The sequence below is a fragment of the Rhinoderma darwinii genome, unplaced genomic scaffold (assembly GCF_050947455.1).
Source record: "Rhinoderma darwinii isolate aRhiDar2 unplaced genomic scaffold, aRhiDar2.hap1 Scaffold_442, whole genome shotgun sequence".
Taxonomy (NCBI): Eukaryota; Metazoa; Chordata; class Amphibia; order Anura; family Rhinodermatidae; genus Rhinoderma; species Rhinoderma darwinii.
This window is the reverse complement of record NW_027463882.1, coordinates 97,419-122,435: the sequence shown is the minus strand read 5'-3', so window position 1 is coordinate 122,435 and position 25,017 is coordinate 97,419. Positions and strand designations below refer to the sequence as shown.

The 25,017-nt window shown below is 47.7% G+C and overlaps 39 non-coding genes across 39 annotated transcripts; all 39 read right to left on the bottom strand.

Annotated features, from left to right (window-relative positions):
- Window positions 1-62: 62 nt before the first annotated feature.
- On the bottom strand, window positions 63-226 carry LOC142714402 (U1 spliceosomal RNA). Its single transcript, XR_012870574.1, has one exon. It is a non-coding gene; the product is annotated as a U1 spliceosomal RNA (small nuclear RNA).
- Window positions 227-691: 465 nt separating this feature from the next.
- LOC142714364 (U1 spliceosomal RNA) lies at window positions 692-855 on the bottom strand. Its single transcript, XR_012870540.1, has one exon. It is a non-coding gene; the product is annotated as a U1 spliceosomal RNA (small nuclear RNA).
- Window positions 856-1,330: 475 nt separating this feature from the next.
- LOC142714279 (U1 spliceosomal RNA) lies at window positions 1,331-1,494 on the bottom strand. Its single transcript, XR_012870463.1, has one exon. It is a non-coding gene; the product is annotated as a U1 spliceosomal RNA (small nuclear RNA).
- A 465-nt stretch (window positions 1,495-1,959) lies between these two features.
- LOC142714363 (U1 spliceosomal RNA) lies at window positions 1,960-2,123 on the bottom strand. The gene has a single exon (XR_012870539.1). It is a non-coding gene; the product is annotated as a U1 spliceosomal RNA (small nuclear RNA).
- Window positions 2,124-2,598: 475 nt separating this feature from the next.
- On the bottom strand, window positions 2,599-2,762 carry LOC142714361 (U1 spliceosomal RNA). The gene has a single exon (XR_012870538.1). It is a non-coding gene; the product is annotated as a U1 spliceosomal RNA (small nuclear RNA).
- A 467-nt stretch (window positions 2,763-3,229) lies between these two features.
- Window positions 3,230-3,393, bottom strand: LOC142714527 (U1 spliceosomal RNA). The gene has a single exon (XR_012870688.1). It is a non-coding gene; the product is annotated as a U1 spliceosomal RNA (small nuclear RNA).
- A 479-nt stretch (window positions 3,394-3,872) lies between these two features.
- On the bottom strand, window positions 3,873-4,036 carry LOC142714360 (U1 spliceosomal RNA). Its single transcript, XR_012870537.1, has one exon. It is a non-coding gene; the product is annotated as a U1 spliceosomal RNA (small nuclear RNA).
- Window positions 4,037-4,503: 467 nt separating this feature from the next.
- Window positions 4,504-4,667, bottom strand: LOC142714591 (U1 spliceosomal RNA). Its single transcript, XR_012870747.1, has one exon. It is a non-coding gene; the product is annotated as a U1 spliceosomal RNA (small nuclear RNA).
- A 475-nt stretch (window positions 4,668-5,142) lies between these two features.
- LOC142714359 (U1 spliceosomal RNA) lies at window positions 5,143-5,306 on the bottom strand. Its single transcript, XR_012870536.1, has one exon. It is a non-coding gene; the product is annotated as a U1 spliceosomal RNA (small nuclear RNA).
- Window positions 5,307-5,773: 467 nt separating this feature from the next.
- On the bottom strand, window positions 5,774-5,937 carry LOC142714590 (U1 spliceosomal RNA). The gene has a single exon (XR_012870746.1). It is a non-coding gene; the product is annotated as a U1 spliceosomal RNA (small nuclear RNA).
- A 475-nt stretch (window positions 5,938-6,412) lies between these two features.
- Window positions 6,413-6,576, bottom strand: LOC142714357 (U1 spliceosomal RNA). Its single transcript, XR_012870534.1, has one exon. It is a non-coding gene; the product is annotated as a U1 spliceosomal RNA (small nuclear RNA).
- Window positions 6,577-7,043: 467 nt separating this feature from the next.
- Window positions 7,044-7,207, bottom strand: LOC142714621 (U1 spliceosomal RNA). The gene has a single exon (XR_012870773.1). It is a non-coding gene; the product is annotated as a U1 spliceosomal RNA (small nuclear RNA).
- Window positions 7,208-7,682: 475 nt separating this feature from the next.
- Window positions 7,683-7,846, bottom strand: LOC142714356 (U1 spliceosomal RNA). The gene has a single exon (XR_012870533.1). It is a non-coding gene; the product is annotated as a U1 spliceosomal RNA (small nuclear RNA).
- Window positions 7,847-8,313: 467 nt separating this feature from the next.
- LOC142714526 (U1 spliceosomal RNA) lies at window positions 8,314-8,477 on the bottom strand. Its single transcript, XR_012870687.1, has one exon. It is a non-coding gene; the product is annotated as a U1 spliceosomal RNA (small nuclear RNA).
- A 479-nt stretch (window positions 8,478-8,956) lies between these two features.
- LOC142714355 (U1 spliceosomal RNA) lies at window positions 8,957-9,120 on the bottom strand. The gene has a single exon (XR_012870532.1). It is a non-coding gene; the product is annotated as a U1 spliceosomal RNA (small nuclear RNA).
- Window positions 9,121-9,713: 593 nt separating this feature from the next.
- On the bottom strand, window positions 9,714-9,877 carry LOC142714556 (U1 spliceosomal RNA). Its single transcript, XR_012870714.1, has one exon. It is a non-coding gene; the product is annotated as a U1 spliceosomal RNA (small nuclear RNA).
- Window positions 9,878-10,352: 475 nt separating this feature from the next.
- LOC142714354 (U1 spliceosomal RNA) lies at window positions 10,353-10,516 on the bottom strand. The gene has a single exon (XR_012870531.1). It is a non-coding gene; the product is annotated as a U1 spliceosomal RNA (small nuclear RNA).
- Window positions 10,517-10,983: 467 nt separating this feature from the next.
- On the bottom strand, window positions 10,984-11,147 carry LOC142714589 (U1 spliceosomal RNA). Its single transcript, XR_012870745.1, has one exon. It is a non-coding gene; the product is annotated as a U1 spliceosomal RNA (small nuclear RNA).
- Window positions 11,148-11,622: 475 nt separating this feature from the next.
- Window positions 11,623-11,786, bottom strand: LOC142714353 (U1 spliceosomal RNA). The gene has a single exon (XR_012870530.1). It is a non-coding gene; the product is annotated as a U1 spliceosomal RNA (small nuclear RNA).
- Window positions 11,787-12,253: 467 nt separating this feature from the next.
- LOC142714524 (U1 spliceosomal RNA) lies at window positions 12,254-12,417 on the bottom strand. Its single transcript, XR_012870685.1, has one exon. It is a non-coding gene; the product is annotated as a U1 spliceosomal RNA (small nuclear RNA).
- A 475-nt stretch (window positions 12,418-12,892) lies between these two features.
- On the bottom strand, window positions 12,893-13,056 carry LOC142714352 (U1 spliceosomal RNA). The gene has a single exon (XR_012870529.1). It is a non-coding gene; the product is annotated as a U1 spliceosomal RNA (small nuclear RNA).
- A 467-nt stretch (window positions 13,057-13,523) lies between these two features.
- On the bottom strand, window positions 13,524-13,687 carry LOC142714523 (U1 spliceosomal RNA). The gene has a single exon (XR_012870684.1). It is a non-coding gene; the product is annotated as a U1 spliceosomal RNA (small nuclear RNA).
- Window positions 13,688-14,166: 479 nt separating this feature from the next.
- LOC142714350 (U1 spliceosomal RNA) lies at window positions 14,167-14,330 on the bottom strand. The gene has a single exon (XR_012870528.1). It is a non-coding gene; the product is annotated as a U1 spliceosomal RNA (small nuclear RNA).
- A 467-nt stretch (window positions 14,331-14,797) lies between these two features.
- LOC142714588 (U1 spliceosomal RNA) lies at window positions 14,798-14,961 on the bottom strand. The gene has a single exon (XR_012870744.1). It is a non-coding gene; the product is annotated as a U1 spliceosomal RNA (small nuclear RNA).
- A 475-nt stretch (window positions 14,962-15,436) lies between these two features.
- Window positions 15,437-15,600, bottom strand: LOC142714349 (U1 spliceosomal RNA). The gene has a single exon (XR_012870527.1). It is a non-coding gene; the product is annotated as a U1 spliceosomal RNA (small nuclear RNA).
- Window positions 15,601-16,067: 467 nt separating this feature from the next.
- Window positions 16,068-16,231, bottom strand: LOC142714522 (U1 spliceosomal RNA). The gene has a single exon (XR_012870683.1). It is a non-coding gene; the product is annotated as a U1 spliceosomal RNA (small nuclear RNA).
- Window positions 16,232-16,710: 479 nt separating this feature from the next.
- LOC142714348 (U1 spliceosomal RNA) lies at window positions 16,711-16,874 on the bottom strand. The gene has a single exon (XR_012870526.1). It is a non-coding gene; the product is annotated as a U1 spliceosomal RNA (small nuclear RNA).
- Window positions 16,875-17,341: 467 nt separating this feature from the next.
- On the bottom strand, window positions 17,342-17,505 carry LOC142714587 (U1 spliceosomal RNA). Its single transcript, XR_012870743.1, has one exon. It is a non-coding gene; the product is annotated as a U1 spliceosomal RNA (small nuclear RNA).
- A 475-nt stretch (window positions 17,506-17,980) lies between these two features.
- On the bottom strand, window positions 17,981-18,144 carry LOC142714347 (U1 spliceosomal RNA). Its single transcript, XR_012870525.1, has one exon. It is a non-coding gene; the product is annotated as a U1 spliceosomal RNA (small nuclear RNA).
- A 467-nt stretch (window positions 18,145-18,611) lies between these two features.
- On the bottom strand, window positions 18,612-18,775 carry LOC142714521 (U1 spliceosomal RNA). The gene has a single exon (XR_012870682.1). It is a non-coding gene; the product is annotated as a U1 spliceosomal RNA (small nuclear RNA).
- Window positions 18,776-19,254: 479 nt separating this feature from the next.
- LOC142714345 (U1 spliceosomal RNA) lies at window positions 19,255-19,418 on the bottom strand. The gene has a single exon (XR_012870523.1). It is a non-coding gene; the product is annotated as a U1 spliceosomal RNA (small nuclear RNA).
- Window positions 19,419-19,885: 467 nt separating this feature from the next.
- LOC142714586 (U1 spliceosomal RNA) lies at window positions 19,886-20,049 on the bottom strand. The gene has a single exon (XR_012870742.1). It is a non-coding gene; the product is annotated as a U1 spliceosomal RNA (small nuclear RNA).
- Window positions 20,050-20,524: 475 nt separating this feature from the next.
- LOC142714344 (U1 spliceosomal RNA) lies at window positions 20,525-20,688 on the bottom strand. Its single transcript, XR_012870522.1, has one exon. It is a non-coding gene; the product is annotated as a U1 spliceosomal RNA (small nuclear RNA).
- A 467-nt stretch (window positions 20,689-21,155) lies between these two features.
- On the bottom strand, window positions 21,156-21,319 carry LOC142714520 (U1 spliceosomal RNA). Its single transcript, XR_012870681.1, has one exon. It is a non-coding gene; the product is annotated as a U1 spliceosomal RNA (small nuclear RNA).
- Window positions 21,320-21,798: 479 nt separating this feature from the next.
- Window positions 21,799-21,962, bottom strand: LOC142714343 (U1 spliceosomal RNA). The gene has a single exon (XR_012870521.1). It is a non-coding gene; the product is annotated as a U1 spliceosomal RNA (small nuclear RNA).
- Window positions 21,963-22,437: 475 nt separating this feature from the next.
- On the bottom strand, window positions 22,438-22,601 carry LOC142714342 (U1 spliceosomal RNA). Its single transcript, XR_012870520.1, has one exon. It is a non-coding gene; the product is annotated as a U1 spliceosomal RNA (small nuclear RNA).
- A 593-nt stretch (window positions 22,602-23,194) lies between these two features.
- On the bottom strand, window positions 23,195-23,358 carry LOC142714544 (U1 spliceosomal RNA). The gene has a single exon (XR_012870703.1). It is a non-coding gene; the product is annotated as a U1 spliceosomal RNA (small nuclear RNA).
- Window positions 23,359-23,825: 467 nt separating this feature from the next.
- On the bottom strand, window positions 23,826-23,989 carry LOC142714585 (U1 spliceosomal RNA). The gene has a single exon (XR_012870741.1). It is a non-coding gene; the product is annotated as a U1 spliceosomal RNA (small nuclear RNA).
- Window positions 23,990-24,460: 471 nt separating this feature from the next.
- Window positions 24,461-24,624, bottom strand: LOC142714623 (U1 spliceosomal RNA). Its single transcript, XR_012870775.1, has one exon. It is a non-coding gene; the product is annotated as a U1 spliceosomal RNA (small nuclear RNA).
- Window positions 24,625-25,017: the final 393 nt, after the last annotated feature.

Here is a 25,017-nt window from a genome sequence, read left to right as displayed (position 1 = left end):
AGTATCTCTGACTAGTAATAGTCAGCATTGAATAATAAGCACTGTTTTTCACCAGAGTAAATCAGGGGAAAGCGCGAACGCAGTCCCCCACTACCACAAATTATGCAGTCGAGTTTCCCACATTTGGGGAAATCGCAGGGGTCAGCACACCCGAAGTGCAATGGATGAGCCTCACCCTGGGAGAACCACCTTAGTGATCATGGTATCTCCCCTGCCAGGTAAGTATGAGTTGCATAGCGCCTGCCAGACAGGCTCCCCTCACAAGAGGCCCTACTAAGTCGCTGAGGATTTTTCCTGGTTTTTGGTCCGAAGCAGGCCAAAGATCACCTGTCTGCATCCACCTTTTTGGATTGAAAGCAGCTTTGTTAACAATCAGTGGTCAAATCACAAGCATACAGTATACCGTCAACCAGCCCAATCAATCAATATCTTTGACACAGGCTCAAAGTAGCACAACATAGGCACAGGTCCTACACTTTACGTTACACTCTGCACTAACATTGAGATAAAGCATCACATAGGAAAGCCACAAAACCAAAGGCAGCTGATAAGGGAGAGAGGAGTATCCAATCCTCTTGGCCACCCAGAGGTCAATTGATGGCTGGCTCGCTCGATCGATCGATCTAGCAAGTATCTCTGACTAGTAATAGTCAGCATTGAATAATAAGCACTGTTTTTCACCAGAGTAAATCAGGGGAAAGCGCGAACGCAGTCCCCCACTACCACAAATTATGCAGTCGAGTTTCCCGCATTTGGGGAAATCGCAGGGGTCAGCACACCCGAAGTGCAATGGATGAGCCTCACCCTGGGAGAACCACCTTAGTGATCATGGTATCTCCCCTGCCAGGTAAGTATGAGTTGCATAGCGCCTGCCAGACAGGCTCCCCTCACAAGAGGCCCTACTAAGTCGCTGAGGATTTTTCCTGGTTTTTGGTCCGAAGCAGGCCAAAGATCACCTGTCTGCATCCACCTTTTTGGATTGAAAGCAGCTTTGTTAACAATCAGTGGTCAAATCACAAGCATACAGTATACCGTCAACCAGCCCAATCAATCAATATCTTTGACACAGGCTCAAAGTAGCACAACATAGTACAGCAAAGGCACAGGTCCTACACTTTACGTTACACTCTGCACTAACATTGAGATAAAGCATCACATAGGAAAGCCACAAAACCAAAGGCAGCTGATAAGGGAGAGAGGAGTATCCAATCCTCTTGGCCACCCAGAGGTCAATTGATGGCTGGCTCGCTCGATCGATCGATCTAGCAAGTATCTCTGACTAGTAATAGTCAGCATTGAATAATAAGCACTGTTTTTCACCAGAGTAAATCAGGGGAAAGCGCGAACGCAGTCCCCCACTACCACAAATTATGCAGTCGAGTTTCCCACATTTGGGGAAATCGCAGGGGTCAGCACACCCGAAGTGCAATGGATGAGCCTCACCCTGGGAGAACCACCTTAGTGATCATGGTATCTCCCCTGCCAGGTAAGTATGAGTTGCATAGCGCCTGCCAGACAGGCTCCCCTCACAAGAGGCCCTACTAAGTCGCTGAGGATTTTTCCTGGTTTTTGGTCCGAAGCAGGCCAAAGATCACCTGTCTGCATCCACCTTTTTGGATTGAAAGCAGCTTTGTTAACAATCAGTGGTCAAATCACAAGCATACAGTATACCGTCAACCAGCCCAATCAATCAATATCTTTGACACAGGCTCAAAGTAGCACAACATAGGCACAGGTCCTACACTTTACGTTACACTCTGCACTAACATTGAGATAAAGCATCACATAGGAAAGCCACAAAACCAAAGGCAGCTGATAAGGGAGAGAGGAGTATCCAATCCTCTTGGCCACCCAGAGGTCAATTGATGGCTGGCTAGCTCGATCGATCGATCTAGCAAGTATCTCTGACTAGTAATAGTCAGCATTGAATAATAAGCACTGTTTTTCACCAGAGTAAATCAGGGGAAAGCGCGAACGCAGTCCCCCACTACCACAAATTATGCAGTCGAGTTTCCCGCATTTGGGGAAATCGCAGGGGTCAGCACACCCGAAGTGCAATGGATGAGCCTCACCCTGGGAGAACCACCTTAGTGATCATGGTATCTCCCCTGCCAGGTAAGTATGAGTTGCATAGCGCCTGCCAGACAGGCTCCCCTCACAAGAGGCCCTACTAAGTCGCTGAGGATTTTTCCTGGTTTTTGGTCCGAAGCAGGCCAAAGATCACCTGTCTGCATCCACCTTTTTGGATTGAAAGCAGCTTTGTTAACAATCAGTGGTCAAATCACAAGCATACAGTATACCGTCAACCAGCCCAATCAATCAATATCTTTGACACAGGCTCAAAGTAGCACAACATAGTACAGCAAAGGCACAGGTCCTACACTTTACGTTACACTCTGCACTAACATTGAGATAAAGCATCACATAGGAAAGCCACAAAACCAAAGGCAGCTGATAAGGGAGAGAGGAGTATCCAATCCTCTTGGCCACCCAGAGGTCAATTGATGGCTGGCTCGCTCGATCGATCGATCTAGCAAGTATCTCTGACTAGTAATAGTCAGCATTGAATAATAAGCACTGTTTTTCACCAGAGTAAATCAGGGGAAAGCGCGAACGCAGTCCCCCACTACCACAAATTATGCAGTCGAGTTTCCCGCATTTGGGGAAATCGCAGGGGTCAGCACACCCGAAGTGCAATGGATGAGCCTCACCCTGGGAGAACCACCTTAGTGATCATGGTATCTCCCCTGCCAGGTAAGTATGAGTTGCATAGCGCCTGCCAGACAGGCTCCCCTCACAAGAGGCCCTACTAAGTCGCTGAGGATTTTTCCTGGTTTTTGGTCCGAAGCAGGCCAAAGATCACCTGTCTGCATCCACCTTTTTGGATTGAAAGCAGCTTTGTTAACAATCAGTGGTCAAATCACAAGCATACAGTATACCGTCAACCAGCCCAATCAATCAATATCTTTGACACAGGCTCAAAGTAGCACAACATAGTACAGCAAAGGCACAGGTCCTACACTTTACGTTACACTCTGCACTAACATTGAGATAAAGCATCACATAGGAAAGCCACAAAACCAAAGGCAGCTGATAAGGGAGAGAGGAGTATCCAATCCTCTTGGCCACCCAGAGGTCAATTGATGGCTGGCTCGCTCGATCTAGCAAGTATCTCTGACTAGTAATAGTCAGCATTGAATAATAAGCACTGTTTTTCACCAGAGTAAATCAGGGGAAAGCGCAAACGCAGTCCCCCACTACCACAAATTATGCAGTCGAGTTTCCCGCATTTGGGGAAATCGCAGGGGTCAGCACACCCGAAGTGCAATGGATGAGCCTCACCCTGGGAGAACCACCTTAATGATCATGGTATCTCCCCTGCCAGGTAAGTATGAGTTGCATAGCGCCTGCCAGACAGGCTCCCCTCACAAGAGGCCCTACTAAGTCGCTGAGGATTTTTCCTGGTTTTTGGTCCGAAGCAGGCCAAAGATCACCTGTCTGCATCCACCTTTTTGGATTGAAAGCAGCTTTGTTAACAATCAGTGGTCAAATCACAAGCATACAGTATACCGTCAACCAGCCCAATCAATCAATATCTTTGACACAGGCTCAAAGTAGCACAACATAGTACAGCAAAGGCACAGGTCCTACACTTTACGTTACACTCTGCACTAACATTGAGATAAAGCATCACATAGGAAAGCCACAAAACCAAAGGCAGCTGATAAGGGAGAGAGGAGTATCCAATCCTCTTGGCCACCCAGAGGTCAATTGATGGCTGGCTCGCTCGATCGATCGATCGATCTAGCAAGTATCTCTGACTAGTAATAGTCAGCATTGAATAATAAGCACTGTTTTTCACCAGAGTAAATCAGGGGAAAGCGCGAACGCAGTCCCCCACTACCACAAATTATGCAGTCGAGTTTCCCGCATTTGGGGAAATCGCAGGGGTCAGCACACCCGAAGTGCAATGGATGAGCCTCACCCTGGGAGAACCACCTTAGTGATCATGGTATCTCCCCTGCCAGGTAAGTATGAGTTGCATAGCGCCTGCCAGACAGGCTCCCCTCACAAGAGGCCCTACTAAGTCGCTGAGGATTTTTCCTGGTTTTTGGTCCGAAGCAGGCCAAAGATCACCTGTCTGCATCCACCTTTTTGGATTGAAAGCAGCTTTGTTAACAATCAGTGGTCAAATCACAAGCATACAGTATACCGTCAACCAGCCCAATCAATCAATATCTTTGACACAGGCTCAAAGTAGCACAACATAGTACAGCAAAGGCACAGGTCCTACACTTTACGTTACACTCTGCACTAACATTGAGATAAAGCATCACATAGGAAAGCCACAAAACCAAAGGCAGCTGATAAGGGAGAGAGGAGTATCCAATCCTCTTGGCCACCCAGAGGTCAATTGATGGCTGGCTCGCTCGATCTAGCAAGTATCTCTGACTAGTAATAGTCAGCATTGAATAATAAGCACTGTTTTTCACCAGAGTAAATCAGGGGAAAGCGCAAACGCAGTCCCCCACTACCACAAATTATGCAGTCGAGTTTCCCGCATTTGGGGAAATCGCAGGGGTCAGCACACCCGAAGTGCAATGGCTGAGCCTCACCCTGGGAGAACCACCTTAATGATCATGGTATCTCCCCTGCCAGGTAAGTATGAGTTGCATAGCGCCTGCCAGACAGGCTCCCCTCACAAGAGGCCCTACTAAGTCGCTGAGGATTTTTCCTGGTTTTTGGTCCGAAGCAGGCCAAAGATCACCTGTCTGCATCCACCTTTTTGGATTGAAAGCAGCTTTGTTAACAATCAGTGGTCAAATCACAAGCATACAGTATACCGTCAACCAGCCCAATCAATCAATATCTTTGACACAGGCTCAAAGTAGCACAACATAGTACAGCAAAGGCACAGGTCCTACACTTTACGTTACACTCTGCACTAACATTGAGATAAAGCATCACATAGGAAAGCCACAAAACCAAAGGCAGCTGATAAGGGAGAGAGGAGTATCCAATCCTCTTGGCCACCCAGAGGTCAATTGATGGCTGGCTCGCTCGATCGATCGATCTAGCAAGTATCTCTGACTAGTAATAGTCAGCATTGAATAATAAGCACTGTTTTTCACCAGAGTAAATCAGGGGAAAGCGCGAACGCAGTCCCCCACTACCACAAATTATGCAGTCGAGTTTCCCGCATTTGGGGAAATCGCAGGGGTCAGCACACCCGAAGTGCAATGGATGAGCCTCACCCTGGGAGAACCACCTTAGTGATCATGGTATCTCCCCTGCCAGGTAAGTATGAGTTGCATAGCGCCTGCCAGACAGGCTCCCCTCACAAGAGGCCCTACTAAGTCGCTGAGGATTTTTCCTGGTTTTTGGTCCGAAGCAGGCCAAAGATCACCTGTCTGCATCCACCTTTTTGGATTGAAAGCAGCTTTGTTAACAATCAGTGGTCAAATCACAAGCATACAGTATACCGTCAACCAGCCCAATCAATCAATATCTTTGACACAGGCTCAAAGTAGCACAACATAGTACAGCAAAGGCACAGGTCCTACACTTTACGTTACACTCTGCACTAACATTGAGATAAAGCATCACATAGGAAAGCCACAAAACCAAAGGCAGCTGATAAGGGAGAGAGGAGTATCCAATCCTCTTGGCCACCCAGAGGTCAATTGATGGCTGGCTCGCTCGATCTAGCAAGTATCTCTGACTAGTAATAGTCAGCATTGAATAATAAGCACTGTTTTTCACCAGAGTAAATCAGGGGAAAGCGCAAACGCAGTCCCCCACTACCACAAATTATGCAGTCGAGTTTCCCGCATTTGGGGAAATCGCAGGGGTCAGCACACCCGAAGTGCAATGGCTGAGCCTCACCCTGGGAGAACCACCTTAATGATCATGGTATCTCCCCTGCCAGGTAAGTATGAGTTGCATAGCGCCTGCCAGACAGGCTCCCCTCACAAGAGGCCCTACTAAGTCGCTGAGGATTTTTCCTGGTTTTTGGTCCGAAGCAGGCCAAAGATCACCTGTCTGCATCCACCTTTTTGGATTGAAAGCAGCTTTGTTAACAATCAGTGGTCAAATCACAAGCATACAGTATACCGTCAACCAGCCCAATCAATCAATATCTTTGACACAGGCTCAAAGTAGCACAACATAGTACAGCAAAGGCACAGGTCCTACACTTTACGTTACACTCTGCACTAACATTGAGATAAAGCATCACATAGGAAAGCCACAAAACCAAAGGCAGCTGATAAGGGAGAGAGGAGTATCCAATCCTCTTGGCCACCCAGAGGTCAATTGATGGCTGGCTCGCTCGATCGATCGATCTAGCAAGTATCTCTGACTAGTAATAGTCAGCATTGAATAATAAGCACTGTTTTTCACCAGAGTAAATCAGGGGAAAGCGCGAACGCAGTCCCCCACTACCACAAATTATGCAGTCGAGTTTCCCGCATTTGGGGAAATCGCAGGGGTCAGCACACCCGAAGTGCAATGGATGAGCCTCACCCTGGGAGAACCACCTTAGTGATCATGGTATCTCCCCTGCCAGGTAAGTATGAGTTGCATAGCGCCTGCCAGACAGGCTCCCCTCACAAGAGGCCCTACTAAGTCGCTGAGGATTTTTCCTGGTTTTTGGTCCGAAGCAGGCCAAAGATCACCTGTCTGCATCCACCTTTTTGGATTGAAAGCAGCTTTGTTAACAATCAGTGGTCAAATCACAAGCATACAGTATACCGTCAACCAGCCCAATCAATCAATATCTTTGACACAGGCTCAAAGTAGCACAACATAGTACAGCAAAGGCACAGGTCCTACACTTTACGTTACACTCTGCACTAACATTGAGATAAAGCATCACATAGGAAAGCCACAAAACCAAAGGCAGCTGATAAGGGAGAGAGGAGTATCCAATCCTCTTGGCCACCCAGAGGTCAATTGATGGCTGGCTCGCTCGATCTAGCAAGTATCTCTGACTAGTAATAGTCAGCATTGAATAATAAGCACTGTTTTTCACCAGAGTAAATCAGGGGAAAGCGCAAACGCAGTCCCCCACTACCACAAATTATGCAGTCGAGTTTCCCGCATTTGGGGAAATCGCAGGGGTCAGCACATCCGAAGTGCAATGGCTGAGCCTCACCCTGGGAGAACCACCTTAATGATCATGGTATCTCCCCTGCCAGGTAAGTATGAGTTGCATAGCGCCTGCCAGACAGGCTCCCCTCACAAGAGGCCCTACTAAGTCGCTGAGGATTTTTCCTGGTTTTTGGTCCGAAGCAGGCCAAAGATCACCTGTCTGCATCCACCTTTTTGGATTGAAAGCAGCTTTGTTAACAATCAGTGGTCAAATCACAAGCATACAGTATACCGTCAACCAGCCCAATCAATCAATATCTTTGACACAGGCTCAAAGTAGCACAACATAGTACAGCAAAGGCACAGGTCCTACACTTTACGTTACACTCTGCACTAACATTGAGATAAAGCATCACATAGGAAAGCCACAAAACCAAAGGCAGCTGATAAGGGAGAGAGGAGTATCCAATCCTCTTGGCCACCCAGAGGTCAATTGATGGCTGGCTCGCTCGATCGATCGATCTAGCAAGTATCTCTGACTAGTAATAGTCAGCATTGAATAATAAGCACTGTTTTTCACCAGAGTAAATCAGGGGAAAGCGCGAACGCAGTCCCCCACTACCACAAATTATGCAGTCGAGTTTCCCGCATTTGGGGAAATCGCAGGGGTCAGCACACCCGAAGTGCAATGGATGAGCCTCACCCTGGGAGAACCACCTTAGTGATCATGGTATCTCCCCTGCCAGGTAAGTATGAGTTGCATAGCGCCTGCCAGACAGGCTCCCCTCACAAGAGGCCCTACTAAGTCGCTGAGGATTTTTCCTGGTTTTTGGTCCGAAGCAGGCCAAAGATCACCTGTCTGCATCCACCTTTTTGGATTGAAAGCAGCTTTGTTAACAATCAGTGGTCAAATCACAAGCATACAGTATACCGTCAACCAGCCCAATCAATCAATATCTTTGACACAGGCTCAAAGTAGCACAACATAGTACAGCAAAGGCACAGGTCCTACACTTTACGTTACACTCTGCACTAACATTGAGATAAAGCATCACATAGGAAAGCCACAAAACCAAAGGCAGCTGATAAGGGAGAGAGGAGTATCCAATCCTCTTGGCCACCCAGAGGTCAATTGATGGCTGGCTCGCTCGATCTAGCAAGTATCTCTGACTAGTAATAGTCAGCATTGAATAATAAGCACTGTTTTTCACCAGAGTAAATCAGGGGAAAGCGCAAACGCAGTCCCCCACTACCACAAATTATGCAGTCGAGTTTCCCGCATTTGGGGAAATCGCAGGGGTCAGCACACCCGAAGTGCAATGGATGAGCCTCACCCTGGGAGAACCACCTTAATGATCATGGTATCTCCCCTGCCAGGTAAGTATGAGTTGCATAGCGCCTGCCAGACAGGCTCCCCTCACAAGAGGCCCTACTAAGTCGCTGAGGATTTTTCCTGGTTTTTGGTCCGAAGCAGGCCAAAGATCACCTGTCTGCATCCACCTTTTTGGATTGAAAGCAGCTTTGTTAACAATCAGTGGTCAAATCACAAGCATACAGTATACCGTCAACCAGCCCAATCAATCAATATCTTTGACACAGGCTCAAAGTAGCACAACATAGTACAGCAAAGGCACAGGTCCTACACTTTACGTTACACTCTGCACTAACATTGAGATAAAGCATCACATAGGAAAGCCACAAAACCAAAGGCAGCTGATAAGGGAGAGAGGAGTATCCAATCCTCTTGGCCACCCAGAGGTCAATTGATGGCTGGCTCGCTCGATCGATCGATCGATCTAGCAAGTATCTCTGACTAGTAATAGTCAGCATTGATTAATAAGCACTGTTTTTCACCAGAGTAAATCAGGGGAAAGCGCGAACGCAGTCCCCCACTACCACAAATTATGCAGTCGAGTTTCCCGCATTTGGGGAAATCGCAGGGGTCAGCACACCCGAAGTGCAATGGATGAGCCTCACCCTGGGAGAACCACCTTAGTGATCATGGTATCTCCCCTGCCAGGTAAGTATGAGTTGCATAGCGCCTGCCAGAAAGGCTCCCCTCACAAGAGGCCCTACTAAGTCGCTGAGGATTTTTCCTGGTTTTTGGTCCGAAGCAGGCCAAAGATCACCTGTCTGGATCCAACTGCGCCAAAAAACGGATGCACCTCATTGTACGGAGCCAGGGGTGTGCAGGCACCCCAAATTCCATAAGACACAGGCTCAAGTCTAAGCACTTCCAAGATGCACAGCAACCAGGGTATTAGCATATGGGGCGGCAGCTTCTGGTCAGAGCATTGCCGTGCCGATGAAGCAGTCCCCACATTTGCATGCCGTCACCTGTGAGACAGAGAGGAAGGATAGGTTAGGTTAGGGAAAGGCTCGCCATGCCCTGACTTCTCGAAGCCCAGCAGAAAAAGAAACTTCACTGATCACACTGTTGTTCATCCACGAGGGGGAGACAAAGGCTGCGTATACAGCTAAATATAAAGAGATAATGTACCACATTTTGGATTGAAAAACAGCTTTGTTGACAATCGGTGGTTAAATCACAAGCATACAAGTACCTCTGACTAGTAACAGTCAGCATTGAATAATAAGCACTGTTTTTCACCAGAGTAAATCAGGGGAAAGCGCGAACGCAGTCCCCCACTACCACAAATTATGCAGTCGAGTTTCCCGCATTTGGGGAAATCGCAGGGGTCAGCACACCCGAAGTGCAATGGATGAGCCTCACCCTGGGAGAACCACCTTAATGATCATGGTATCTCCCCTGCCAGGTAAGTATGAGTTGCATAGCGCCTGCCAGACAGGCTCCCCTCACAAGAGGCCCTACTAAGTCGCTGAGGATTTTTCCTGGTTTTTGGTCCGAAGCAGGCCAAAGATCACCTGTCTGCATCCACCTTTTTGGATTGAAAGCAGCTTTGTTAACAATCAGTGGTCAAATCACAAGCATACAGTATACCGTCAACCAGCCCAATCAATCAATATCTTTGACACAGGCTCAAAGTAGCACAACATAGTACAGCAAAGGCACAGGTCCTACACTTTACGTTACACTCTGCACTAACATTGAGATAAAGCATCACATAGGAAAGCCACAAAACCAAAGGCAGCTGATAAGGGAGAGAGGAGTATCCAATCCTCTTGGCCACCCAGAGGTCAATTGATGGCTGGCTCGCTCGATCGATCGATCTAGCAAGTATCTCTGACTAGTAATAGTCAGCATTGAATAATAAGCACTGTTTTTCACCAGAGTAAATCAGGGGAAAGCGCGAACGCAGTCCCCCACTACCACAAATTATGCAGTCGAGTTTCCCGCATTTGGGGAAATCGCAGGGGTCAGCACACCCGAAGTGCAATGGATGAGCCTCACCCTGGGAGAACCACCTTAGTGATCATGGTATCTCCCCTGCCAGGTAAGTATGAGTTGCATAGCGCCTGCCAGACAGGCTCCCCTCACAAGAGGCCCTACTAAGTCGCTGAGGATTTTTCCTGGTTTTTGGTCCGAAGCAGGCCAAAGATCACCTGTCTGCATCCACCTTTTTGGATTGAAAGCAGCTTTGTTAACAATCAGTGGTCAAATCACAAGCATACAGTATACCGTCAACCAGCCCAATCAATCAATATCTTTGACACAGGCTCAAAGTAGCACAACATAGTACAGCAAAGGCACAGGTCCTACACTTTACGTTACACTCTGCACTAACATTGAGATAAAGCATCACATAGGAAAGCCACAAAACCAAAGGCAGCTGATAAGGGAGAGAGGAGTATCCAATCCTCTTGGCCACCCAGAGGTCAATTGATGGCTGGCTCGCTCGATCTAGCAAGTATCTCTGACTAGTAATAGTCAGCATTGAATAATAAGCACTGTTTTTCACCAGAGTAAATCAGGGGAAAGCGCAAACGCAGTCCCCCACTACCACAAATTATGCAGTCGAGTTTCCCGCATTTGGGGAAATCGCAGGGGTCAGCACACCCGAAGTGCAATGGCTGAGCCTCACCCTGGGAGAACCACCTTAATGATCATGGTATCTCCCCTGCCAGGTAAGTATGAGTTGCATAGCGCCTGCCAGACAGGCTCCCCTCACAAGAGGCCCTACTAAGTCGCTGAGGATTTTTCCTGGTTTTTGGTCCGAAGCAGGCCAAAGATCACCTGTCTGCATCCACCTTTTTGGATTGAAAGCAGCTTTGTTAACAATCAGTGGTCAAATCACAAGCATACAGTATACCGTCAACCAGCCCAATCAATCAATATCTTTGACACAGGCTCAAAGTAGCACAACATAGTACAGCAAAGGCACAGGTCCTACACTTTACGTTACACTCTGCACTAACATTGAGATAAAGCATCACATAGGAAAGCCACAAAACCAAAGGCAGCTGATAAGGGAGAGAGGAGTATCCAATCCTCTTGGCCACCCAGAGGTCAATTGATGGCTGGCTCGCTCGATCGATCGATCTAGCAAGTATCTCTGACTAGTAATAGTCAGCATTGAATAATAAGCACTGTTTTTCACCAGAGTAAATCAGGGGAAAGCGCGAACGCAGTCCCCCACTACCACAAATTATGCAGTCGAGTTTCCCGCATTTGGGGAAATCGCAGGGGTCAGCACACCCGAAGTGCAATGGATGAGCCTCACCCTGGGAGAACCACCTTAGTGATCATGGTATCTCCCCTGCCAGGTAAGTATGAGTTGCATAGCGCCTGCCAGACAGGCTCCCCTCACAAGAGGCCCTACTAAGTCGCTGAGGATTTTTCCTGGTTTTTGGTCCGAAGCAGGCCAAAGATCACCTGTCTGCATCCACCTTTTTGGATTGAAAGCAGCTTTGTTAACAATCAGTGGTCAAATCACAAGCATACAGTATACCGTCAACCAGCCCAATCAATCAATATCTTTGACACAGGCTCAAAGTAGCACAACATAGTACAGCAAAGGCACAGGTCCTACACTTTACGTTACACTCTGCACTAACATTGAGATAAAGCATCACATAGGAAAGCCACAAAACCAAAGGCAGCTGATAAGGGAGAGAGGAGTATCCAATCCTCTTGGCCACCCAGAGGTCAATTGATGGCTGGCTCGCTCGATCTAGCAAGTATCTCTGACTAGTAATAGTCAGCATTGAATAATAAGCACTGTTTTTCACCAGAGTAAATCAGGGGAAAGCGCAAACGCAGTCCCCCACTACCACAAATTATGCAGTCGAGTTTCCCGCATTTGGGGAAATCGCAGGGGTCAGCACACCCGAAGTGCAATGGATGAGCCTCACCCTGGGAGAACCACCTTAATGATCATGGTATCTCCCCTGCCAGGTAAGTATGAGTTGCATAGCGCCTGCCAGACAGGCTCCCCTCACAAGAGGCCCTACTAAGTCGCTGAGGATTTTTCCTGGTTTTTGGTCCGAAGCAGGCCAAAGATCACCTGTCTGCATCCACCTTTTTGGATTGAAAGCAGCTTTGTTAACAATCAGTGGTCAAATCACAAGCATACAGTATACCGTCAACCAGCCCAATCAATCAATATCTTTGACACAGGCTCAAAGTAGCACAACATAGTACAGCAAAGGCACAGGTCCTACACTTTACGTTACACTCTGCACTAACATTGAGATAAAGCATCACATAGGAAAGCCACAAAACCAAAGGCAGCTGATAAGGGAGAGAGGAGTATCCAATCCTCTTGGCCACCCAGAGGTCAATTGATGGCTGGCTCGCTCGATCGATCGATCTAGCAAGTATCTCTGACTAGTAATAGTCAGCATTGAATAATAAGCACTGTTTTTCACCAGAGTAAATCAGGGGAAAGCGCGAACGCAGTCCCCCACTACCACAAATTATGCAGTCGAGTTTCCCGCATTTGGGGAAATCGCAGGGGTCAGCACACCCGAAGTGCAATGGATGAGCCTCACCCTGGGAGAACCACCTTAGTGATCATGGTATCTCCCCTGCCAGGTAAGTATGAGTTGCATAGCGCCTGCCAGACAGGCTCCCCTCACAAGAGGCCCTACTAAGTCGCTGAGGATTTTTCCTGGTTTTTGGTCCGAAGCAGGCCAAAGATCACCTGTCTGCATCCACCTTTTTGGATTGAAAGCAGCTTTGTTAACAATCAGTGGTCAAATCACAAGCATACAGTATACCGTCAACCAGCCCAATCAATCAATATCTTTGACACAGGCTCAAAGTAGCACAACATAGTACAGCAAAGGCACAGGTCCTACACTTTACGTTACACTCTGCACTAACATTGAGATAAAGCATCACATAGGAAAGCCACAAAACCAAAGGCAGCTGATAAGGGAGAGAGGAGTATCCAATCCTCTTGGCCACCCAGAGGTCAATTGATGGCTGGCTCGCTCGATCTAGCAAGTATCTCTGACTAGTAATAGTCAGCATTGAATAATAAGCACTGTTTTTCACCAGAGTAAATCAGGGGAAAGCGCAAACGCAGTCCCCCACTACCACAAATTATGCAGTCGAGTTTCCCGCATTTGGGGAAATCGCAGGGGTCAGCACACCCGAAGTGCAATGGATGAGCCTCACCCTGGGAGAACCACCTTAATGATCATGGTATCTCCCCTGCCAGGTAAGTATGAGTTGCATAGCGCCTGCCAGACAGGCTCCCCTCACAAGAGGCCCTACTAAGTCGCTGAGGATTTTTCCTGGTTTTTGGTCCGAAGCAGGCCAAAGATCACCTGTCTGCATCCACCTTTTTGGATTGAAAGCAGCTTTGTTAACAATCAGTGGTCAAATCACAAGCATACAGTATACCGTCAACCAGCCCAATCAATCAATATCTTTGACACAGGCTCAAAGTAGCACAACATAGTACAGCAAAGGCACAGGTCCTACACTTTACGTTACACTCTGCACTAACATTGAGATAAAGCATCACATAGGAAAGCCACAAAACCAAAGGCAGCTGATAAGGGAGAGAGGAGTATCCAATCCTCTTGGCCACCCAGAGGTCAATTGATGGCTGGCTCGCTCGATCGATCGATCGATCTAGCAAGTATCTCTGACTAGTAATAGTCAGCATTGAATAATAAGCACTGTTTTTCACCAGAGTAAATCAGGGGAAAGCGCGAACGCAGTCCCCCACTACCACAAATTATGCAGTCGAGTTTCCCGCATTTGGGGAAATCGCAGGGGTCAGCACACCCGAAGTGCAATGGATGAGCCTCACCCTGGGAGAACCACCTTAGTGATCATGGTATCTCCCCTGCCAGGTAAGTATGAGTTGCATAGCGCCTGCCAGACAGGCTCCCCTCACAAGAGGCCCTACTAAGTCGCTGAGGATTTTTCCTGGTTTTTGGTCCGAAGCAGGCCAAAGATCACCTGTCTGCATCCACCTTTTTGGATTGAAAGCAGCTTTGTTAACAATCAGTGGTCAAATCACAAGCATACAGTATACCGTCAACCAGCCCAATCAATCAATATCTTTGACACAGGCTCAAAGTAGCACAACATAGTACAGCAAAGGCACAGGTCCTACACTTTACGTTACACTCTGCACTAACATTGAGATAAAGCATCACATAGGAAAGCCACAAAACCAAAGGCAGCTGATAAGGGAGAGAGGAGTATCCAATCCTCTTGGCCACCCAGAGGTCAATTGATGGCTGGCTCGCTCGATCTAGCAAGTATCTCTGACTAGTAATAGTCAGCATTGAATAATAAGCACTGTTTTTCACCAGAGTAAATCAGGGGAAAGCGCAAACGCAGTCCCCCACTACCACAAATTATGCAGTCGAGTTTCCCGCATTTGGGGAAATCGCAGGGGTCAGCACACCCGAAGTGCAATGGCTGAGCCTCACCCTGGGAGAACCACCTTAATGATCATGGTATCTCCCCTGCCAGGTAAGTATGAGTTGCATAGCGCCTGCCAGACAGGCTCCCCTCACAAGAGGCCCTACTAAGTCGCTGAGGATTTTTCCTGGTTTTTGGTCCGAAGCAGGCCAAAGATCACCTGTCTGCATCCACCTTTTTGGATTGAAAGCAGCTTTGTTAACAATCAGTGGTCAAATCACAAGCATACAGTATACCGTCAACCAGCCCAATCAATCAATATCTTTGACACAGGCTCAAAGTAGCACAACATAGTACAGCAAAGGCACAGGTCCTACACTTTACGTTACACTCTGCACTAACATTGAGATAAAGCATCACATAGGAAAGCCACAAAACCAAAGGCAGCTGATAAGGGAGAGAGGAGTATCCAATCCTCTTGGCCACCCAGAGGTCAATTGATGGCTGGCTCGCTCGATCGATCGATCTAGCAAGTATCTCTGACTAGTAATAGTCAGCATTGAATAATAAGCACTGTTTTTCACCAGAGTAAATCAGGGGAAAGCGCGAACGCAGTCCCCCACTACCACAAATTATGCAGTCGAGTTTCCCGCATTTGGGGAAATCGCAGGGGTCAGCACACCCGAAGTGCAATGGATGAGCCTCACCCTGGGAGAACCACCTTAGTGATCATGGTATCTCCCCTGCCAGGTAAGTATGAGTTGCATAGCGCCTGCCAGACAGGCTCCCCTCACAAGAGGCCCTACTAAGTCGCTGAGGATTTTTCCTGGTTTTTGGTCCGAAGCAGGCCAAAGATCACCTGTCTGCATCCACCTTTTTGGATTGAAAGCAGCTTTGTTAACAATCAGTGGTCAAATCACAAGCATACAGTATACCGTCAACCAGCCCAATCAATCAATATCTTTGACACAGGCTCAAAGTAGCACAACATAGTACAGCAAAGGCACAGGTCCTACACTTTACGTTACACTCTGCACTAACATTGAGATAAAGCATCACATAGGAAAGCCACAAAACCAAAGGCAGCTGATAAGGGAGAGAGGAGTATCCAATCCTCTTGGCCACCCAGAGGTCAATTGATGGCTGGCTCGCTCGATCTAGCAAGTATCTCTGACTAGTAATAGTCAGCATTGAATAATAAGCACTGTTTTTCACCAGAGTAAATCAGGGGAAAGCGCAAACGCAGTCCCCCACTACCACAAATTATGCAGTCGAGTTTCCCGCATTTGGGGAAATCGCAGGGGTCAGCACACCCGAAGTGCAATGGATGAGCCTCACCCTGGGAGAACCACCTTAATGATCATGGTATCTCCCCTGCCAGGTAAGTATGAGTTGCATAGCGCCTGCCAGACAGGCTCCCCTCACAAGAGGCCCTACTAAGTCGCTGAGGATTTTTCCTGGTTTTTGGTCCGAAGCAGGCCAAAGATCACCTGTCTGCATCCACCTTTTTGGATTGAAAGCAGCTTTGTTAACAATCAGTGGTCAAATCACAAGCATACAGTATACCGTCAACCAGCCCAATCAATCAATATCTTTGACACAGGCTCAAAGTAGCACAACATAGTACAGCAAAGGCACAGGTCCTACACTTTACGTTACACTCTGCACTAACATTGAGATAAAGCATCACATAGGAAAGCCACAAAACCAAAGGCAGCTGATAAGGGAGAGAGGAGTATCCAATCCTCTTGGCCACCCAGAGGTCAATTGATGGCTGGCTCGCTCGATCGATCGATCGATCTAGCAAGTATCTCTGACTAGTAATAGTCAGCATTGAATAATAAGCACTGTTTTTCACCAGAGTAAATCAGGGGAAAGCGCGAACGCAGTCCCCCACTACCACAAATTATGCAGTCGAGTTTCCCGCATTTGGGGAAATCGCAGGGGTCAGCACACCCGAAGTGCAATGGATGAGCCTCACCCTGGGAGAACCACCTTAGTGATCATGGTATCTCCCCTGCCAGGTAAGTATGAGTTGCATAGCGCCTGCCAGACAGGCTCCCCTCACAAGAGGCCCTACTAAGTCGCTGAGGATTTTTCCTGGTTTTTGGTCCGAAGCAGGCCAAAGATCACCTGTCTGCATCCACCTTTTTGGATTGAAAGCAGCTTTGTTAACAATCAGTGGTCAAATCACAAGCATACAGTATACCGTCAACCAGCCCAATCAATCAATATCTTTGACACAGGCTCAAAGTAGCACAACATAGTACAGCAAAGGCACAGGTCCTACACTTTACGTTACACTCTGCACTAACATTGAGATAAAGCATCACATAGGAAAGCCACAAAACCAAAGGCAGCTGATAAGGGAGAGAGGAGTATCCAATCCTCTTGGCCACCCAGAGGTCAATTGATGGCTGGCTCGCTCGATCTAGCAAGTATCTCTGACTAGTAATAGTCAGCATTGAATAATAAGCACTGTTTTTCACCAGAGTAAATCAGGGGAAAGCGCAAACGCAGTCCCCCACTACCACAAATTATGCAGTCGAGTTTCCCGCATTTGGGGAAATCGCAGGGGTCAGCACACCCGAAGTGCAATGGCTGAGCCTCACCCTGGGAGAACCACCTTAATGATCATGGTATCTCCCCTGCCAGGTAAGTATGAGTTGCATAGCGCCTGCCAGACAGGCTCCCCTCACAAGAGGCCCTACTAAGTCGCTGAGGATTTTTCCTGGTTTTTGGTCCGAAGCAGGCCAAAGATCACCTGTCTGCATCCACCTTTTTGGATTGAAAGCAGCTTTGTTAACAATCAGTGGTCAAATCACAAGCATACAGTATACCGTCAACCAGCCCAATCAATCAATATCTTTGACACAGGCTCAAAGTAGCACAACATAGTACAGCAAAGGCACAGGTCCTACACTTTACGTTACACTCTGCACTAACATTGAGATAAAGCATCACATAGGAAAGCCACAAAACCAAAGGCAGCTGATAAGGGAGAGAGGAGTATCCAATCCTCTTGGCCACCCAGAGGTCAATTGATGGCTGGCTCGCTCGATCGATCGATCTAGCAAGTATCTCTGACTAGTAATAGTCAGCATTGAATAATAAGCACTGTTTTTCACCAGAGTAAATCAGGGGAAAGCGCGAACGCAGTCCCCCACTACCACAAATTATGCAGTCGAGTTTCCCGCATTTGGGGAAATCGCAGGGGTCAGCACACCCGAAGTGCAATGGATGAGCCTCACCCTGGGAGAACCACCTTAGTGATCATGGTATCTCCCCTGCCAGGTAAGTATGAGTTGCATAGCGCCTGCCAGACAGGCTCCCCTCACAAGAGGCCCTACTAAGTCGCTGAGGATTTTTCCTGGTTTTTGGTCCGAAGCAGGCCAAAGATCACCTGTCTGCATCCACCTTTTTGGATTGAAAGCAGCTTTGTTAACAATCAGTGGTCAAATCACAAGCATACAGTATACCGTCAACCAGCCCAATCAATCAATATCTTTGACACAGGCTCAAAGTAGCACAACATAGTACAGCAAAGGCACAGGTCCTACACTTTACGTTACACTCTGCACTAACATTGAGATAAAGCATCACATAGGAAAGCCACAAAACCAAAGGCAGCTGATAAGGGAGAGAGGAGTATCCAATCCTCTTGGCCACCCAGAGGTCAATTGATGGCTGGCTCGCTCGATCTAGCAAGTATCTCTGACTAGTAATAGTCAGCATTGAATAATAAGCACTGTTTTTCACCAGAGTAAATCAGGGGAAAGCGCAAACGCAGTCCCCCACTACCACAAATTATGCAGTCGAGTTTCCCGCATTTGGGGAAATCGCAGGGGTCAGCACACCCGAAGTGCAATGGATGAGCCTCACCCTGGGAGAACCACCTTAATGATCATGGTATCTCCCCTGCCAGGTAAGTATGAGTTGCATAGCGCCTGCCAGACAGGCTCCCCTCACAAGAGGCCCTACTAAGTCGCTGAGGATTTTTCCTGGTTTTTGGTCCGAAGCAGGCCAAAGATCACCTGTCTGCATCCACCTTTTTGGATTGAAAGCAGCTTTGTTAACAATCAGTGGTCAAATCACAAGCATACAGTATACCGTCAACCAGCCCAATCAATCAATATCTTTGACACAGGCTCAAAGTAGCACAACATAGTACAGCAAAGGCACAGGTCCTACACTTTACGTTACACTCTGCACTAACATTGAGATAAAGCATCACATAGGAAAGCCACAAAACCAAAGGCAGCTGATAAGGGAGAGAGGAGTATCCAATCCTCTTGGCCACCCAGAGGTCAATTGATGGCTGGCTCGCTCGATCGATCGATCGATCTAGCAAGTATCTCTGACTAGTAATAGTCAGCATTGAATAATAAGCACTGTTTTTCACCAGAGTAAATCAGGGGAAAGCGCGAACGCAGTCCCCCACTACCACAAATTATGCAGTCGAGTTTCCCGCATTTGGGGAAATCGCAGGGGTCAGCACACCCGAAGTGCAATGGATGAGCCTCACCCTGGGAGAACCACCTTAGTGATCATGGTATCTCCCCTGCCAGGTAAGTATGAGTTGCATAGCGCCTGCCAGACAGGCTCCCCTCACAAGAGGCCCTACTAAGTCGCTGAGGATTTTTCCTGGTTTTTGGTCCGAAGCAGGCCAAAGATCACCTGTCTGCATCCACCTTTTTGGATTGAAAGCAGCTTTGTTAACAATCAGTGGTCAAATCACAAGCATACAGTATACCGTCAACCAGCCCAATCAATCAATATCTTTGACACAGGCTCAAAGTAGCACAACATAGTACAGCAAAGGCACAGGTCCTACACTTTACGTTACACTCTGCACTAACATTGAGATAAAGCATCACATAGGAAAGCCACAAAACCAAAGGCAGCTGATAAGGGAGAGAGGAGTATCCAATCCTCTTGGCCACCCAGAGGTCAATTGATGGCTGGCTCGCTCGATCTAGCAAGTATCTCTGACTAGTAATAGTCAGCATTGAATAATAAGCACTGTTTTTCACCAGAGTAAATCAGGGGAAAGCGCAAACGCAGTCCCCCACTACCACAAATTATGCAGTCGAGTTTCCCGCATTTGGGGAAATCGCAGGGGTCAGCACACCCGAAGTGCAATGGCTGAGCCTCACCCTGGGAGAACCACCTTAATGATCATGGTATCTCCCCTGCCAGGTAAGTATGAGTTGCATAGCGCCTGCCAGACAGGCTCCCCTCACAAGAGGCCCTACTAAGTCGCTGAGGATTTTTCCTGGTTTTTGGTCCGAAGCAGGCCAAAGATCACCTGTCTGCATCCACCTTTTTGGATTGAAAGCAGCTTTGTTAACAATCAGTGGTCAAATCACAAGCATACAGTATACCGTCAACCAGCCCAATCAATCAATATCTTTGACACAGGCTCAAAGTAGCACAACATAGTACAGCAAAGGCACAGGTCCTACACTTTACGTTACACTCTGCACTAACATTGAGATAAAGCATCACATAGGAAAGCCACAAAACCAAAGGCAGCTGATAAGGGAGAGAGGAGTATCCAATCCTCTTGGCCACCCAGAGGTCAATTGATGGCTGGCTCGCTCGATCGATCGATCTAGCAAGTATCTCTGACTAGTAATAGTCAGCATTGAATAATAAGCACTGTTTTTCACCAGAGTAAATCAGGGGAAAGCGCGAACGCAGTCCCCCACTACCACAAATTATGCAGTCGAGTTTCCCGCATTTGGGGAAATCGCAGGGGTCAGCACACCCGAAGTGCAATGGATGAGCCTCACCCTGGGAGAACCACCTTAGTGATCATGGTATCTCCCCTGCCAGGTAAGTATGAGTTGCATAGCGCCTGCCAGACAGGCTCCCCTCACAAGAGGCCCTACTAAGTCGCTGAGGATTTTTCCTGGTTTTTGGTCCGAAGCAGGCCAAAGATCACCTGTCTGCATCCACCTTTTTGGATTGAAAGCAGCTTTGTTAACAATCAGTGGTCAAATCACAAGCATACAGTATACCGTCAACCAGCCCAATCAATCAATATCTTTGACACAGGCTCAAAGTAGCACAACATAGTACAGCAAAGGCACAGGTCCTACACTTTACGTTACACTCTGCACTAACATTGAGATAAAGCATCACATAGGAAAGCCACAAAACCAAAGGCAGCTGATAAGGGAGAGAGGAGTATCCAATCCTCTTGGCCACCCAGAGGTCAATTGATGGCTGGCTCGCTCGATCTAGCAAGTATCTCTGACTAGTAATAGTCAGCATTGAATAATAAGCACTGTTTTTCACCAGAGTAAATCAGGGGAAAGCGCAAACGCAGTCCCCCACTACCACAAATTATGCAGTCGAGTTTCCCGCATTTGGGGAAATCGCAGGGGTCAGCACACCCGAAGTGCAATGGATGAGCCTCACCCTGGGAGAACCACCTTAATGATCATGGTATCTCCCCTGCCAGGTAAGTATGAGTTGCATAGCGCCTGCCAGACAGGCTCCCCTCACAAGAGGCCCTACTAAGTCGCTGAGGATTTTTCCTGGTTTTTGGTCCGAAGCAGGCCAAAGATCACCTGTCTGCATCCACCTTTTTGGATTGAAAGCAGCTTTGTTAACAATCAGTGGTCAAATCACAAGCATACAGTATACCGTCAACCAGCCCAATCAATCAATATCTTTGACACAGGCTCAAAGTAGCACAACATAGTACAGCAAAGGCACAGGTCCTACACTTTACGTTACACTCTGCACTAACATTGAGATAAAGCATCACATAGGAAAGCCACAAAACCAAAGGCAGCTGATAAGGGAGAGAGGAGTATCCAATCCTCTTGGCCACCCAGAGGTCAATTGATGGCTGGCTCGCTCGATCGATCGATCGATCTAGCAAGTATCTCTGACTAGTAATAGTCAGCATTGAATAATAAGCACTGTTTTTCACCAGAGTAAATCAGGGGAAAGCGCGAACGCAGTCCCCCACTACCACAAATTATGCAGTCGAGTTTCCCGCATTTGGGGAAATCGCAGGGGTCAGCACACCCGAAGTGCAATGGATGAGCCTCACCCTGGGAGAACCACCTTAGTGATCATGGTATCTCCCCTGCCAGGTAAGTATGAGTTGCATAGCGCCTGCCAGACAGGCTCCCCTCACAAGAGGCCCTACTAAGTCGCTGAGGATTTTTCCTGGTTTTTGGTCCGAAGCAGGCCAAAGATCACCTGTCTGCATCCACCTTTTTGGATTGAAAGCAGCTTTGTTAACAATCAGTGGTCAAATCACAAGCATACAGTATACCGTCAACCAGCCCAATCAATCAATATCTTTGACACAGGCTCAAAGTAGCACAACATAGTACAGCAAAGGCACAGGTCCTACACTTTACGTTACACTCTGCACTAACATTGAGATAAAGCATCACATAGGAAAGCCACAAAACCAAAGGCAGCTGATAAGGGAGAGAGGAGTATCCAATCCTCTTGGCCACCCAGAGGTCAATTGATGGCTGGCTCGCTCGATCGATCGATCTAGCAAGTATCTCTGACTAGTAATAGTCAGCATTGATTAATAAGCACTGTTTTTCACCAGAGTAAATCAGGGGAAAGCGCGAACGCAGTCCCCCACTACCACAAATTATGCAGTCGAGTTTCCCGCATTTGGGGAAATCGCAGGGGTCAGCACACCCGAAGTGCAATGGATGAGCCTCACCCTGGGAGAACCACCTTAGTGATCATGGTATCTCCCCTGCCAGGTAAGTATGAGTTGCATAGCGCCTGCCAGAAAGGCTCCCCTCACAAGAGGCCCTACTAAGTCGCTGAGGATTTTTCCTGGTTTTTGGTCCGAAGCAGGCCAAAGATCACCTGTCTGGATCCAACTGCGCCAAAAAACGGATGCACCTCATTGTACGGAGCCAGGGGTGTGCAGGCACCCCAAATTCCATAAGACACAGGCTCAAGTCTAAGCACTTCCAAGATGCACAGCAACCAGGGTATTAGCATATGGGGCGGCGGCTTCTGGTCAGAGCATTGCCGTGCCGATGAAGCAGTCCCCACATTTGCATGCCGTCACCTGTGAGACAGAGAGGAAGGATAGGTTAGGTTAGGGAAAGGCTCGCCATGCCCTGACTTCTCGAAGCCCAGCAGAAAAAGAAACTTCACTGATCACACTGTTGTTCATCCACGAGGGGGAGACAAAGGCTGCGTATACAGCTAAATATAAAGAGATAATGTACCACATTTTGGATTGAAAAACAGCTTTGTTGACAATCGGTGGTTAAATCACAAGCATACAAGTACCTCTGACTAGTAACAGTCAGCATTGAATAATAAGCACTGTTTTTCACCAGAGTAAATCAGGGGAAAGCGCGAACGCAGTCCCCCACTACCACAAATTATGCAGTCGAGTTTCCCGCATTTGGGGAAATCGCAGGGGTCAGCACACCCGAAGTGCAATGGATGAGCCTCACCCTGGGAGAACCACCTTAATGATCATGGTATCTCCCCTGCCAGGTAAGTATGAGTTGCATAGCGCCTGCCAGACAGGCTCCCCTCACAAGAGGCCCTACTAAGTCGCTGAGGATTTTTCCTGGTTTTTGGTCCGAAGCAGGCCAAAGATCACCTGTCTGCATCCACCTTTTTGGATTGAAAGCAGCTTTGTTAACAATCAGTGGTCAAATCACAAGCATACAGTATACCGTCAACCAGCCCAATCAATCAATATCTTTGACACAGGCTCAAAGTAGCACAACATAGTACAGCAAAGGCACAGGTCCTACACTTTACGTTACACTCTGCACTAACATTGAGATAAAGCATCACATAGGAAAGCCACAAAACCAAAGGCAGCTGATAAGGGAGAGAGGAGTATCCAATCCTCTTGGCCACCCAGAGGTCAATTGATGGCTGGCTCGCTCGATCTAGCAAGTATCTCTGACTAGTAATAGTCAGCATTGAATAATAAGCACTGTTTTTCACCAGAGTAAATCAGGGGAAAGCGCAAACGCAGTCCCCCACTACCACAAATTATGCAGTCGAGTTTCCCGCATTTGGGGAAATCGCAGGGGTCAGCACACCCGAAGTGCAATGGCTGAGCCTCACCCTGGGAGAACCACCTTAATGATCATGGTATCTCCCCTGCCAGGTAAGTATGAGTTGCATAGCGCCTGCCAGACAGGCTCCCCTCACAAGAGGCCCTACTAAGTCGCTGAGGATTTTTCCTGGTTTTTGGTCCGAAGCAGGCCAAAGATCACCTGTCTGCATCCACCTTTTTGGATTGAAAGCAGCTTTGTTAACAATCAGTGGTCAAATCACAAGCATACAGTATACCGTCAACCAGCCCAATCAATCAATATCTTTGACACAGGCTCAAAGTAGCACAACATAGTACAGCAAAGGCACAGGTCCTACACTTTACGTTACACTCTGCACTAACATTGAGATAAAGCATCACATAGGAAAGCCACAAAACCAAAGGCAGCTGATAAGGGAGAGAGGAGTATCCAATCCTCTTGGCCACCCAGAGGTCAATTGATGGCTGGCTCGATCGATCGATCTAGCAAGTATCTCTGACTAGTAATAGTCAGCATTGATTAATAAGCACTGTTTTTCACCAGAGTAAATCAGGGGAAAGCGCGAATGCAGTCCCCCACTACCACAAATTATGCAGTCGAGTTTCCCGCATTTGGGGAAATCGCAGGGGTCAGCACACCCGAAGTGCAATGGATGAGCCTCACCCTGGGAGAACCACCTTAGTGATCATGGTATCTCCCCTGCCAGGTAAGTATGAGTTGCATAGCGCCTGCCAGAAAGGCTCCCCTCACAAGAGGCCCTACTAAGTCGCTGAGGATTTTTCCTGGTTTTTGGTCCGAAGCAGGCCAAAGATCACCTGTCTGCATCCACCTTTTTGGATTGAAAGCAGCTTTGTTAACAATCAGTGGTCAAATCACAAGCATACAGTATACCGTCAACCAGCCCAATCAATCAATATCTTTGACACAGGCTCAAAGTAGCACAACATAGTACAGCAAAGGCACAGGTCCTACACTTTACGTTACACTCTGCACTAACATTGAGATAAAGCATCACATAGGAAAGCCACAAAACCAAAGGCAGCTGATAAGGGAGAGAGGAGTATCCAATCCTCTTGGCCACCCAGAGGTCAATTGATGGCTGGCTCG